Here is a 15,836-nt window from a genome sequence, read left to right as displayed (position 1 = left end):
CTGCCAGAAATGTAGATTGATTATGTAATTTGTCTAGATGTTTAATGAGCTGCAGAATCTTGTTTCCTTATGCTGCAGTGGCACCTTCCAGAGAGTTTTTGAGAAAACGTGATTGTAGTCCATTTTCACACTGCTATAAAGAAATACCTGAGACTGGGTAATTTATAAAGAAAAGAGGTTTAATTGACTCACAGTTCTGCATGGCTGGGGAGGCCTCAGGAAACTTACAGATATGGCGAAAGGGGAAGTAGGCAACATCTTACATGGTGGCTGGCTAGAGAGAAGGACGAGCAAAGGAGGAGCTTGCCAAACACTTATAAAACCATCAGATCTCGGGAAAACTCACTCACTATCATGAGAACAGCATGGGGGAAGCCATCCCCGTGATCCAGTTACCTCTCACTGGGTTCCTCCCTTGACACCTGGGGATTACAATTACAATGAGATTTGGGTGGGGACACAAAACCTAACCATATCACATGACATTTCTGTGAGTTGGGAGCACACTTGAACATAGACTTGTTCCTGGAGGGGAGGAGAATGACTGGAGCTAACTGAGATGGCATGTTGAGTGAGAGAGCAGTAGGTGGAGGAGTCTGCATGTGTCCATCTTGTGTGGTTAAGAAGGCATGACTTTTTTGTGGTGCAAGTGGTGATGGTGGGAGGTAACCAGGCTTGAGTTATCTGGATGGATCCTGCCAAGGAGGGCTGCTTGCCATGTGAAGGGACTGTGGGCAGGATAATGGGAGGTTAGCCTAAAAGTGTATTTTCCAGCTGGGTGCAGTGGCGCATGCCTGTAATTCCAGCACTTTGGGAGGCTGAGGCCAGAGGATCACTTGAGCCCAGGAGTCTATGGCCAGCCTGGGCAACATAGTGAGACTCTGTTTTTATTCCCCCCCCCCCCAAAAAAAAAAAAAAAAAAAAAAGAGAATGTAACTCTCACAATAGGGAACTATGCAAGATGGAGGGGTCACCTTTTTGCTTGCTGTAATTGATAACCCCTCTTCTGTGAAGTCACTTGAGAGTGACTGAGAAATAATGGGCCTTGTCTGGGGTGTTGAGAGATAGGAAAGTGAGTTCCAGAAAAGTATGTTGAAAGCATATATTCCATTGAGTTCAGTTCACTTGACCAGTTTTTTAGTTTAATAAGATTTTTGTTCAGTTTAGAATAAACATTTAGTGAGTGCTTAAACAGAATATGTAAGGTACTGTTCTAGGCATTTCATGAAAGGCAAAGATGATGGTGACGTTTTCTGTCCTCAGGGAGCATTTGCTTTAGTGTAAATAGCTAAAGTTAATTCGTGACAGAATTACATAGGTGCTCTAAATGTGTAAATGGCAGTACTATGGGAATTCGGAAGTAACAGTGAATGCCACTGGGGTTCCGAGGAGTCTGTGGAGGAGGCCAACTTTGGGCTGGATCTTGAAAGAACAAAAGGATATCAAGTAGGAAGAGAGGCATTCTGGCATGAGGGAACAAACAAAGCCATGGAAATGGGCGACTTGAGAAGAGGTAATTCTCATTGGAAAATGATAATTTTACTTTTTAAATAATGCTTTCAACCATCAATTAAGCTTGCCTGCCTATGTTGTAATTCCAGTTGAATCTTGGTATTTTTATGTCATCTTTGCAGTTCTCTAGTGATATGTAATGTGTCTTCCTTTATGTGTGCATTATCAAGTTGGAAACGTTACTCACTTTAGAACCTGGATGGTTATAAGCATCAAAACCAAACTTCTAAGTCTAATCACAAAGTCTATTACTTTCCCTGATTTAAAAGAGTAAAATGTAGAGAAGATGATGATTTTTACATATCCTAAGAAGCACTTGGCAGAGCAATTAGTTTCATAACAAGTGATTGTTTTTTAAAGCTGTCTTTAGAATAAGAATGAGTATCTTGATGCTAGTGTCACTTTTAAATAGCTATGGCTCTAGGAATGTGTCTGTTCATGTTATTATCTTAAATACACACCTTATCTATCCATATTGCTGTACTTCAGATGTGAAAGTAAAAATAAAGGTGTGAAGTGCCTAGCAGACTTGTATGGATTTATGTAAATCAGAAAACACACAAACAATCCATTAGTCTCAGTGCTGAAGCCCTGATGTATTAAAATCAAGTATGGATTATTTACTAAAAATTTCATGTACACACATACCATCATATCCAGTGATTTACTTTGCCAAAAAAAAAAAAAAAAAAAATCTTTTTTTCTCTGAACTCTAGACACACATCCAGCTGTCTTATGACATCTCCATATGGATATTTAAAGGAATATAAATCTTAAAATACTTAAAACTGAGCTGATCTTTTTACCCAAACTTGTTTCATCTTTAATCTTCGCCATCTAAGTCCATTGGTGTTACTCAGACCAAGAACATTGGAGTCATCCCTGGCTCTTCTTCTTTCACATTCACAGTTTATCTGTCAGTAGTTCATGTTGACTCTACCATGAAAATATATTTAGAATTTGAATCTCATCACCTTTCACTCCTTCTACTACTACCTGGCCAAAGCCACTATGATTTCTTACTTGGATTATTTTAGTAGCCTCTTGACTGGTCTCTCAGCTTCCTCTCACAACCTGAAACCCAGCACATCAGTCTGGTCTCAGTACAGTATCCAGAGTATTTAGGTTAAAACAAGTTAAATCCTGTCATTCTTCAAAGCTTCATTTGTTTTCTTTTTCACTCAATGTAAAAGGTAAAGTCTTTGTAGTAGCTTATAAGGCTTAAATGATATTGCCCCCTTTGCAACCTCATTTTTTGACTCTCTACCTACCCTTTATTCAGACCTCAGTTTTTGACTCCATTTACTATCCCCCATTCCTATTTGACACCATATTGGTTCTGGAATAGCTGGCCTTGGGGCTTTTGCACTTGGTGTTCCCTCTGCTTGTAATGCTCATCCCCCAGATGACTGCTTAACTTATTCCCTAATCTTTCTTGTGTCTTGAGATGTTGCATCTCTAGTGAGACCTTCTTTGGCCATCTTATTTAAAATGTCCCTCTCCCTGCAACTACTTTATATGTCTCATTTGCTCTTTCCCAAACCAACTTACTATATATTTTGCTTTACTTTTTATGATCTTTTTCTTTCAGGATGAAAGCTTGATGATTGCAAAGTATTTTATGTTTTGTTTACTCCTATGCCATCAGACTTGGAGTCATTTCTGGCACACAGTTGGCACTTAATGCATAATTGATTGAATGATAAAAGACCATAAAAGATTTATTACCTAGGGGTTAAACTTGTAGTTAGGTTGATTTGTCTTTTATTGATATCTTTGGGGAATGATGCTATTTCCAAATGGCTGAATGTTACTTCTTTTTAATTAAATCATATTTATTGGTATAATTTACATATAGTAAAATGTGCTTATTTTAAATGTACAAGGTAATGTTTTGACAGATTTACACATTCATGTAGCTACTACTCTAATCAAGGTACAGAACATCTCCATCACTTCAAAAGTTTCCTTGTGTCTGTTTGTAGTCACTCCTCTCTCATCCGCATCTCCAGGCAACTAATGATCTGATTTTAGTCGCTATGAATTAGTTTTGCCTGCTCTAGAGTTTCAAATAAATAGAATTATACATTATATACTCTCTATAGCATGATGTTTTTGAGTCTTATTATGTTATTGTGTGTCTCATTAGTTTGTTCCTTTCAGTAAAGAATAGTGTTCTGTTGTATAAATGTGCTCACAATTTGCTTATCCATATATCTGTTCATGGACATTTGGGGCGTTTACAGGTTTTTTGCCTATAGTGAATAATACTACCATGAGCGTTCAAGGTGTGAGCCTTTGTGTAAATAGGCTTTGATTTTTCTGGGTTGGTTACGCAGTAGTAAGATTGCTGTTTTATATGGTAAGTTTATGCTTAACTTTGTAAGAAATTGCTTTGAAGAACTATTTTCTTCAGTGATTGTACCATACTCACTAGCAGTGTATGGAAAAATTCTAGTTGCTCCACGTTCTGGCCAGCACTTGGTATAATTCTTTAAATTCAGACACTGTTGGGTGCATTCTGGTATCTCCTTGTGGTTTTAATTTGCATTTTTCTGATTACCAGTGATGTTGATATTTTCATTTATTCATCGGCCATTTATATAACTTCTTTTGTGAAATAGCTGATAAAATCTTTTGTCCTTTGAAAAACTTGTTTCTTGTCATTCAGTTATAATAGTTCTTTATATCTTTATATATCTAGATACAAGTTCTTATTAGATGTTTTCTCTTGGTCTGTAGAATAAGTGTAGTTTATCGACATTTTCTTTGGTGGTCTGTGCTTACTTTCTTCCTTTTTTTTTTTTTTTTTGTAATACCTAAGAAATCTTTGTGGTTTTTCTTTTTTTCTTTTTTTTCTATTTTTTTGAAATGAAGTCTCACTCTGTTGCCCAGTCTGGACTGGGATTACACGTGTGAGCCACCGTGCCTGGCAAATGTCTAAGAAATGTTTGATTAATACCTGGTTGTAAAAGATTTTCTGTGTTTTCTCCCGAGAGTTTTACAGTTTTGGCTTTTACATTAGGTCTTTGTTTTGAGTTAATTTTTGTGTATAGTGTGCAGTGAGGATCAAGGTTTGTCTCTTCTATATCCACCTGTTCTTTTCCTTTGAATTACCTTGAAACTTTTGTTAAAAATCAGCTAATCATGGCCTGGCATGGTGGCTCACGCCTGTAATCCCAGCACTTTGGGAGGCCAAGGCGGGTGGATCACGAGGTCAGGAGTTAAGACCAACCTGGCCAACATAGTGAAACCCCGTCTCTACTAAAAATACAAAAAATTAGCTTGGTGTGGTGGTGGGTGTCTGTAATCCCAGCCGCTCGGGAGGCCGAGGCAGAAGAATCACTTGAACCGGGGAGGCAGAGGCTGCAGTGAGCTGAGATCGTGCCACTGCACTCCAGCCCAGGTGACAGTGTGAGACTCTGTCTCAAAAAAAAAAAAAAAAAAAAAAAAAAAAATCAACCAATCATTTATGTGGGTTTTTTTCCTGGATGTTGTTATATTGATCTGTATGTCTGTCATGCCAACATCACACTGTTTGTTCGGTAGTAAGTCTTGAAATCACGTGGTGTAAGTTCTTTTTGTTCTCTTTTGAAATTGTTTTCACTATTCTGTCTTTTCTATTTCCATATCAATTACAGGATCGGCTTGTACATTTTTACAAAATACTTCTAGGAATTTTAATTTCCATTTTGTGAATCCGGTGGATCGGTTGGGGAACATTAGCGTCTAAATGATTGAATTATTGTAAACCATGAATATAGTATATACCTCAATTTAGTTATTCTTTCATTTCTCTGAGTAATATGTTGTAGTTTTCAGTGTGCTAATCTCTTGGGTCTTTTATTAAATTTATCCTAGATGAATAGGATGTGAACTATATTTCTGAATGCCTTTGAAAATGCTGTTTAAAAAATTTACAGTTTGTCATTGTTTCTATACAGAACTATAATTGATTTTTATATATTGAACCTTGTTAATTTAATCATTAATGCTTTTGACTTTTTTTTTGTGAATTCCTCAGGATGCTCTATGTGTATGGTCTTAATCACAAATAAAGACAGTTTTATTCCTATCCAATATTAGTGTCTGTTACTTCTCTTTCTTTACGGCACAGATGAGGACAGTGTTAAAGCACAGACTAGGACACTGTTAACATTGCACAGACTAGTGCAATGTTAAATAGAAGTGGTGAGAGTGAACATCCTTGCCTTGTTTCTAATCTCAGGGAGGAAGCTTTCAGACTTTCACTGTTACATGTGATATTAGCTCTAAGTTTTTTGCAGATGTCCCATATCAGGTGGAGCAAGTTCCCTTTTATTCTAAGTATACTGAAAGCTTTTATTAAATTGCATATGAATGTTGAATGTTGTCATTTTTTTTTTACATTTATAGGGTGAATCATTTGTATTTTCTTGTAACACTTGTTAATATGGTGAATTGAATTGATCAGATTTTGAATCTTAAACCTGTCTTTGCATTTTTGTGATAAACTCCATTGTTTCATGGATTTTTATGTTATCTATGAAGGATATATTCTTTTACTATGCAAAATTTGATTTGCTTAATTTTGTTATTGATTTGTGGATGTATGTTTATGAGGCCTATCACTTTTTTTTTTTCTGGGGGGCTCTTATGAACTGTGTGTGTTCCTTCAGAATTCTTATGTTGAAGCCCTAACTCACAGTGGTATTCAGAATTGAGGCCTTTGAGAAGTAATTAGGTTTAGGTGAGGTCAATGAGGGTGGGGCCTTCTTAGAAAGAGAAGAAGAAGAAAAAGCCAGAGTTCACTCTTTCTCTTTGATGTGAGTACACAGTGAGAAGGCAGCCATCTACAAGTGAGGAAGAAGGCCCTCACCAGCTGACTGAACTGGTTGGCATTTTGATCATCACAGCCTCCAGAACTGTGAGAAATAAATTCTTGTTATTTGAACCACCCAGTCTGTATAGTATTTTGTTATAGAAACCTGAGCTGACTAAAACCCAGGAGTAGGGTTGTAATGTCTTTGTCAGATTTTGGTATAAAGGTCATGATTGTTTCAGTAGATGCAGAAAAAGCGTTTGACAAAATCTGACACTTTTTTTTAATGATAAAATACTCTAATAATAATAAGGAAATTTCCTCAACATGGGAAAAGGCATCTATGTAAAAACTACAACCAGCATCTTAATAGTGAAAGAGGAACAGAGCAAGAACGTTTCTTTCACTATTCAGTTTTGTATTGGACTTTCTAGCCAAAACAATTAGTCAAGAAAAAGAAACAAAGGCATCCAAATGGGAAAGCAGTAAAACTACCTCTATTTGTAGATGACATGATATTCTATATGGAAAATCCTAAGGAATCACTAAAATGTATTAGAATTCATAAATGAGATCAACAAGCTTGCAAGGTATAATAGCAATATACAGAAATCAATTATATTTCTACACATTGGCAGTGAACAAAAATGAAAGTAAAAATTCCATTTATAATTGCTCTAGAAACTAAGAAAATTTAAGAAAAGTGGTAAAAAAAAATGGTACTCTGAAACCTACCAGAAATTATTGAAAGAAATTAAAGAATTTAGACATCCCATGTTCATGGATCTAGATGACTTAATATTGTTAAGATATCAGTATTATCCCAAATGATCTACAGATTCAAGGCAATCTCAGCTGCCATTTTTCTTCTTCAGAAAAGACAAAGCTGATCCTAAAACTTACATGGAAATTTAGGGTACTCAGAATTTTCAAAACAGCTTTGAAAAAGAACAACAAAAGTGAAGGAGTCATAGTTCTTGATTTCAAAACTTAATACAAAGCTACAGTACCTAAAACAGGGCAATACTGATATAATGATAGACATATAGGTCACTGGAATATAACTGAGAGCCCAGAATTAAACCTGACTTTTATATTCAATTGATTTTTAAAGGGTGTCATGACAATTTAATAAAGAAAGAATAGTCTTTTCAGCAGATGGTGCTGGGGATAGCTGTGTATCCACTAGCAAAAGAATAAAGTTGGACCCCTTTAATATACTGTATATTAAAATATTAATGCCAAATGGATTACGGACCTAAATGCAAGAACTAAAACTATAAAACTCTTCAAAGAAAACGTAAGAGTAAGTCTACTTGTTCTTGGGTTAGGCAAAGCCTTTTTCAAGACACCAAAAGCACAAGTGACAATAGAAAAAATAAATATATTGGACTTCATCAAAATTAAAAACTTTATACTTCAAAAGACACTATCAAAAATAAAGTGAAAAAAACCAACCCACAACATGCAAGAATGTATTTGTAAGTTATATTTGTGATGAGGGACTTGTATCCACAATATATAAAGAACTCTTACAATTAAATAAGACAATTCAAAAATGTGAAAAGTATCTGAATAGACATTTTTCTAACAGTAGGCATATGCATAGATGCTCTCAGTATCATTTACTGTTGTGAAATGCAAGTCAAATCAGAATTTCTCATCTGTGTATTTTAAGTTATAAATGAAGTTTGTATTTACCTCTGAAAGTTCTATTTTTTAAAATAGCTTTTAGTTATTATCATGTTACATTTAGAAATAGATTCTTCTGTAATCCCAGCACTTTGGGAGTCTGAGGTGGGAGGCTCACTTGAGACCAGGAGTTCAAGAGCAGCCTGGCAAATATAGTGAGATCCTGTTTCTGTTAAAATAATTCTTAAATACATTGTCAAGTACTGTTTTAGTATATTTATTGTTTAGTGTACTTGCTATCTTGGTATGCTTGTTCCATCATATCTGTTATTTCTGGATCTATTTTTTATTGACTGATTTTTGTCTTAGGAGCCACATTTTTCTACTTTGTATGTCTGGTAATATTTGGTTTGTTGATGGGGATTGTAAATGTTGCATTATTGAATGTCTTGATTTTATTGTCTTTTAAAAAAGTTTCAGTTTTATCAGGTAATTTACATTCTTTGTGAATCAGCTTGATCTTCTTGGGGCTAGTTTTTGTTTGTTAGGGTTGTTTTGAGTATCCTTTACTATAGAGGTAAATTTGGTGTGATTCTTCTGTATCCTCTGCTGAATGCTGTGCATGGTCAACGAAGTCCCTCTACCCTTTTATTCCAAATCTGCCTGTCTTCTAGGCTTCTGTGACCTTTTGGAAGTGTTTAGGTTATTGTTCTCTCATATTTGTTCTTTTACTAGTCTCATGGAATCTTAGAATATTCATCAGAAGAGTACACATGGAACCCCTGTGCAGACATGTGGTGCTTTTCCTCTTCTTAGCTCCTATTGCTTATGTACTGTACACTTACAAATTTAAGCAACCTTAGGCTCCCTAAAACTCTGATATCTGTTCCCTCAACTCAACTGAACCACCATGTAATTAGTATCTCCCACCATGATGCAGAATGCCTCCAGGCAGAAAACTGGTGCAATCATAGGGTTTCCCTTTCTTTTAGGGATCGTAGTTCATTGCTGCCATTATTGTCCACTGTCTGAAAATGATTGTTTTATATATTTATCAAATTTTCTGGTTGATTATGGTAGGAAGTGGGCAAGCCTGGTGTTGGCTAATCAAAGTCAATATTGGAAATGCCCTGTTACTCCCTTCTTAGTATTGAAACTTAAGAAAAAATTAAAAGTTTTTGCATATATCTTAAAAAGTGTTTTATTTATACATATCCCATCACAAAAAATTATTGAACATTTTCCACCCTTTTCTTGATGATGTCTCTTCTTTTTAAATTATTTTATGATGTAGACTTAACGTGCTTTAGACTTTTGAAAATGCTTCTCTCGTAATTTTGCTAATTTGTCTTTTCCTCCTCCAGTATTTTGTCCATATTGAGGCCAATTTCAGTTTTCAGTGACTCCCTTATCCCTGAAACAACCTTTTTTTAAAGAAATCATCTTCATTATTCACAAAAGGAGGTTTTAATATTTAACCTTGGTACTTAAGGGCCTGTCCAGTAAGTCTTGTGTCTGCATATTCTACTTTTTTATACTTAACATAGTAGTTCACCATCTTGGCCAGCACTACTTTACTAGCCTCTGTTTCTTTGGTAATACTGTTTCCTTTGTTGAAAGCCTATCTTCAGTGCTCTTTGTGAAAAGCCTCACCATTCTTCAGAGTCTCTCATGTGTTTATTATGGTGCTTTTCTTTTCTTTTTTTTCTCTTTCTTTTTTTTTTTTTTTTGGGAGATGAGTCTCGTTCTGTCACCCAGGCTGGAATGCAATGGTGCAATCTCTGCTCACTGCAACCCCCACCTCCTGGATTCAAGCGATTGTCCTTCCCCAGCCTCCCAAGTAGCTGGGATTACAAGTGTGCACAATCATGCCTGGCTAATTTTTGTATTTTTAGTACAGACAGGGTTTCACCATGTTGGCCAGGCTGGTCTCAAACTCCTGACCTCAAATTCTGCACCCGCCTTGGCCTCTCAAAGTGCTAGGATTACAGGCCTGAGCCACCATGCCCGGCATTGTGGTGCTTTTCTTACTAGGATCTAGTTACTAGTTACAGTTACTAGTTTTCTTGCTAGGTTATAGTTCTTGAATATTTGTCAAAAACTCCTTACTACTTTGTAAGCTCATTGAATGCTATACTCATCTTTGATTCTGCCATAGGCCAGTGTTCTGACTGGCCTAGAAGTGGGCACATAGTTGATGTTCTGTGAATACATATTGAATATTGGCTGAAACAGCCTTTAAAATAGAAACTATAGATAAATTTGGCAGGTGTATCCAGATCTTCAGTGTGGCTTGTTGAGGTAATAAGTTTATGATATGAGTGTACTGTCTAAGTATCATGCTTTCCTAAGAGACACCTTTCTGTATGGCTGTAATTCTAAGTTAGGGAACAGATAGAAATACAGGGTCCCTTCATTTCATCTGTGTAGTGTTCAGTAAAGACAGGGAGATTGCTACAGGCAATCTGAGTTGATTACCCCTCTTGTTCTCCAGTGTGATCATATCTTTCTTTTTACTTATTTTATGACTCTTTTAGCTTAATATCTTTTAGTCAACAGACATACATGTGTGTATATATTTTTATATATGTATATAATTATATATATATAAAATTGAGGAAAAGCAATATTTGTGGTGGCATGGGGTGAAAACAAGTAAACCCTCAATGACTATGGTAGACTGATATTTTCTGTATGCCCTAAGTGTGGAGATGAGTGCCATTGTAGGTAGAGGAGGAGCACTTGGATGTGTGGTGGCCCTTTAAGGTTCTCAGAGGCTTATATCTAGGTGTATAAATCAGGGAGGGCCAAATGTGCTTTGCCTAGCACAGCTTTCACTGACTGAGCAGTCTATTTTCAGATAGTCCTTCAGATAATGAAAGTTGTCATTGCTTAATTTTATACACTCTTCCACTTATTTATACCTACTGCCATTCACTGAGGTCATCCCTTCAAAAAGTACTTCTTGAGGACCCGTGATGTGCCCGTGCTGGCACTGAAAAGATAAAAAAGACATGCTTCCTGGAGGAGTGGCAGTGGCCTTCAGAGGTCTTGATTAGTGCTTTGGGGCCACTGTTTGAGGAACCTGCCGTTTAATACTTGCGTTTCCTCCAGAAAGCATGTGGGCATTGGTAGTGGATGTGCTTTTAAAAACAGCCTCTTGGCCGGGTGCAGTGGCTCAAGCTTGTAATCCCAGCACTTTGGGAGGCCGAGACGAGCGGATCACAAGGTCAGAAGATCGAGACCATCCTGGCTAACCTGGTGAAACCCCGTCTCTACTAAAAAAAATACAAAAAACTAGCCGGGCGAGGTGGTGGGCGCCTGTAGTCCCAGCTACTCGGGAGGCTGAGGCAGGAGAATGGCGTAAACCCGGGAGGCGGAGCTTGCAGTGAGCTGAGATCCAGCCACTGCACTCCAGCCTGGGCGACAGAGCGAGACTCCGTCTCAAAAAACAAAACAAAACAAAACAAAAACAAAACAGCCTCTTATGGCTATATTTTGTACCTGATCCCGTGTTTAATAAGATGGATGATTCAGTTTCTTCTGTGAATTCAGGTTGTGATATTTGCATCTTTGGAAATGCTATTTAGGAAATAATTACCAGCATGGAAATTCATAGTTTGTTAATTTTCTTGAAGATACAAGGTCTGGCACGGTGGCTCATGCCTGTAATCCCAGCACTCTGGGAAGCCGAGGAGGGTGGATCACTTGAGGTCAGGAGTTTGAGACCAGCCTGGCCAACTAGGCGAAACTCCGTCTCTACTAAAAATACAAAAATTAGCTTGGCATGGTGCTGCGCGTCTGTAGTCCCAGCTACTCCAGAGGCTGAGGCAGGAGAATCACTTGCATCTGGGATGCGGAGGTTGCGGTGAGCAGAGATCATGCTACTGCACTCCAGTCTGGGTGATGGAGCGAGACTCCGTCTCAAAAAAAGAAACCAAAAAAACAACAACAAAAAAACCCCAAGCAAACACTAAACTAAGACAAAAGAAAAAAGGTACATATTTTTTTACTAGGTGCATAGCTGTGGTATTTTGTGTAATGGTAATAGAAATGTAAAAAATGGTTTATTGGAAGGATTTTGGTCTTAATCAGATTTTTTTTTATAAAGATTAAAACATTGACATTGCTATTGGCTAGAAAAAAACCCCATTTTCTTTATTTTTTTCAGTGTGCTAGCCTTTAGTAAACAGATGGTCAGACTAAATGCTTATGATTAAAAGTGCCTCAGAGTAAACATTTGCAGATATTTGGGAAAGGAAATATAGTTAATGCTAAAAATTTTGGGGGCTTCTGGTTCACAGATTTGCATTACTTATCCTCCTTAACTGATAACATATACTCATCAATAGGCTGGACAAGACCGTTTTCTTGTTTTGAGTTATTTTTTCCTTTATCCCCTATCCCTACCCCTGTTTTGCACCCCTATCCCAGTCTCCCTTAGTAGACCTTGACTTGCATGTGTTTGGCATATTACCTTGGATTGGCACATGTCTTTGAAAAATATAGAACAGTTTGTATATTATGTATATCTTAAATTCAAACTTCAAGCTTTCTTTTTCACTTTTGACACTTTTTAATTTAGACATGTTATGGTGTATATCTCTAGCTAAATACTTTTAAACATAGTTTGGTTCCTTTGTAAGTTATCCAGGTAATGGATGTATGGATTGCCTCTAAAACCACTTAGACATAATGCTGTGATAAACATCTGCACACAATTTTAATACTTGTTTTATGTGTAAGTTCTTTGGGCTGTGTATTTAGGAGTGAGATTATTGGATATAGGTTAGTGGCTTGCATTAGCATTTTTCCCCACTTGTTCATTTATATTTATTTCGTGCAATTTGTGTATCATTTGACCATTTAATTATAGACAATTAAAAAATAGTTTTTACTGTGGTAAAATGGACCTAACATAAAATTTACTATTTTAACCATTTTTAAGTGTACAGGTCAGTGGCATTAAGTACATTCCCATTGTTGTGCAGCCATCTCTACCATCTTTATCCAAAGCTTTTCATGTTCCTCAACTGAAACTGTACCCATTAGGCAGTGGGTACTCACTCCCCAGGCAACCTGGCAGTCCCTGGCAGACTTTCTGTCTTTATGAATGAGACTACTCTAGGTACCTCATACAAGTAGAATCATACAGCATTTGCCGTGTTTTGATCGACTAGCTTATTTTACTTAGTATAATATCTTCAAGGTTCATTCATGTTGTAGCATATGTCAGAATGGTTTTCCTTTTTAAGGGTGAATAATACTACATTGTATATACATATACCACATTTTATTTCTCCATTTGTTCATTGATGGACTCTTCTACTTTTTGGCTGTTGCGAATGCTACTATGAATGTAGGTGTACAAATAATCTGTTCAAGTCCCTGAGTTCATTTCTTTTGAGATGTATACCCAGAAGTGGAATTGCAGGATCATATTTTTATTTTTTGAAGAACTGGTGTACTGTTTTCCGTAGTGGCTGCACCATTTTGTTTTCCCACCAGCAGTGTACATGGATTTCAGTTTCTCCATATTCTTACCAACACTTGTTTTTGAAATTTTTAAAAAATTTGAAAAGAGAACTCTATATTATAGTAGTAGCTGGCATTAAGTAAGGACTTACTGTGAGCCCAAGTGCTGTTCTGTAAGTTTTACACGTGAGAAGCTTTTAGTCTTCACAACAGCTTTCCAAGATGTATGTAGAGAATGCACCATTAATAGAGTTCCTAGGATGATAAACTGGAACTCTGAATTGAGGCACCAGTATTCAACACATGCGTCTATATCCAAAGGAAGTGCTAGACTGTATGCAGAATTATAGAAAGCTGGTTTTGTGACATTTGAATCCCTTTACTCACATAGACGCTATCAAAGCGGGGGGCTGGGGGTAAGATTTTGTTAGACGAATTTTTCTGCAGGTCATCAGAGTGCTGTATGTCTTACCCTTGTCTCCCACAGTTAGGGGTCTCTGAATCTTTTGTCAAGTCTAGTGAGAGAAGTTTCAACTGAAGTATATCTTAGGGTCACAAGATATTGGTGCTTGACTCCACCTGGGAAAGCTGAAGTGTTCTATAGCAGTAGCGGTGGGTTTGAGAAGTAATTGCACTCTTCTCTGTCAACAGGGAAATCAACCTGTCATTTTTAAAGGGATCCTGCCGAAGAAAAAGTCTCCTGCCAGGGCAAGAAGATCCCAGCAGTAATGGGCTGTTTGTGTACCACCAGGGGTCAGAAGCTAAGGAGGCATTAAGAGCTTTTAGCAGAGAGAGAGCAGTGTCTCTGGCAGGATATTTGCAATTGGAAGAGTATACCATTGGAAGAGTGCACATAAGCTCCCCAAGAGAGGAAGAATTAGTGTTAAACACTCTGCCATATCCCCTCTGCCATAGCCCTAGATCATTTTGCTGCAGATAGCAATCAAGAACTGTCTTGTATGCCTGACCTCTCCTCCCTTTCCTGACCTTGATCCTGGTGGGCTCAGAAAACTCAGGAAGATGGTGGAAGAGAAATTGGTGAGATGAGGAGGATCCTGTTCCTTCACTGACAGTGGCTGGCGCTGGGCAGGCCCCAGCTGAGTGAAGAACATAGATTTAATGTTACGTGTACTTTGGAGTTTTGGTTGTTATTTGGGTCTAGTCTCTTTATTTTGTAAAATTTGAAGCCTATTGGATGTTGAAACAATACAATATAATAAACACCCCATACCTTTTACCAGTTATTAACATGTAGCCACAGTATATATCGTATATATACTTTTTTGGGCAGTGGGATGGGGCTGAACTTTTCAAAAGTGACATTTTACCCCTTCAGCTTGTTTATCTTAAGAATTAACATATTCTCCTATGTAGTCATAATACTGTTACCACACCGAGGTCTTTACCATTGGTATTATAATGTATACTATACAGTCCATATTCAATTTTCCCTGATTACCTAAGACTTTTTTTTTTTTTTTTTTTTTTTTAAGAGACAGAATCCAGCCCAGCTCTGTGGCTCACACCTGTCATTTAAATTGACTATATGATTTTCTCTTACTTACGAGGGACCAGAAAAGTTATGAGGATTATATGAATTTTTACTGTAGGCCAGGAGTTGGTTTATTCTTGAGTAGGTTTAATAGACCAGAAAGAGACAAAAACAAAGTTTTTACATGAAATCCATCATTTCTGTGTGGTCAACCTGGCGGGCACACTTTTAAAAGAATGTCTCAATTCAGTATGCTCTTGCATTATTCAATAATGTATTTCTTGTAGGTAAAATTGACAGAGTAATGATAATTGTTGAAGCTGGGTGATGGTGGTTCATTGAACTTTTCTCCCTACTGTTGGGTATAATTGAAGATTTTCATGATGAAAAGGTAAAGGATTTTTTTGACTCTTGTATTTTCTAATTTGTAGATTTGGAATGTTAGTAAATCACATAATACATTATTCCTTAATATCAGAGGAAATCAACTTATAAAACTAAAACAGTAATAATAATAGTTTTCCATATGTAGGGCAAACTAAGCTAAGTCTTTTCCAAATTCACACCTCTCCGATATAAATTATTTCATTATAAAGCAATCATTCTTTGAAGTTTATACTCATTTTGAAGACTTTTCACCTTTTTCTTGTTTTGTCATTTGTCTCTGAAGTGCAGCAGAGACCGAGTCCACGGTTGGCCCTAATAATGGTGATGGTGACCTGGGTGAAAGTGTAGTCTGGGTGAAAGTTCATGTTGGGACCAAAATTAAAGCTAAAGTTTATAAGAAATAGGATTGAGCCTGAGGGGTTTCAACATTGTACAGTGTTGGAGCGTGGCTCTGATTCAAAAATCAGGGTTATTTTTCCAAAATTGAAAAAAAAATGAAATAGTCCTGAAACAGTGTTGTTTAGCCTTGTTAGAATT

The 15,836-nt window shown here is 36.9% G+C and overlaps 1 protein-coding gene across 19 annotated transcripts in view; it reads left to right on the top strand.

Moving 5' to 3' along the window:
- The window catches only part of GTDC1 (glycosyltransferase like domain containing 1), a 374,641-nt gene that overhangs the window by 19,830 nt on the left and 338,975 nt on the right, over nt 1-15,836 (top strand). For 3 of the 19 annotated variants that reach the window (XM_017947204.3, XM_017947201.2, XM_017947203.3), the window contains exon 1: nt 13,456-15,303. The exons of 5 other annotated variants lie outside the window; for them this stretch is intronic. The gene's annotated coding sequence lies outside the window, so the exon portion shown is untranslated. Of the gene's footprint in view, nt 1-13,454; nt 15,304-15,836 lie in introns of those variants that run through there. 11 more of the 19 variants (XM_017947211.3, XM_017947217.3, XM_017947212.3 and 8 more) reach the window with 8 other exon arrangements.

The sequence above is a fragment of the Papio anubis genome, chromosome 10 (assembly GCF_008728515.1).
Source record: "Papio anubis isolate 15944 chromosome 10, Panubis1.0, whole genome shotgun sequence".
Classification (NCBI taxonomy): Eukaryota; Metazoa; Chordata; class Mammalia; order Primates; family Cercopithecidae; genus Papio; species Papio anubis.
The sequence above is the reverse complement of the archived record's forward strand: the minus strand, read 5'-3'. Positions and strand labels throughout refer to the sequence as shown.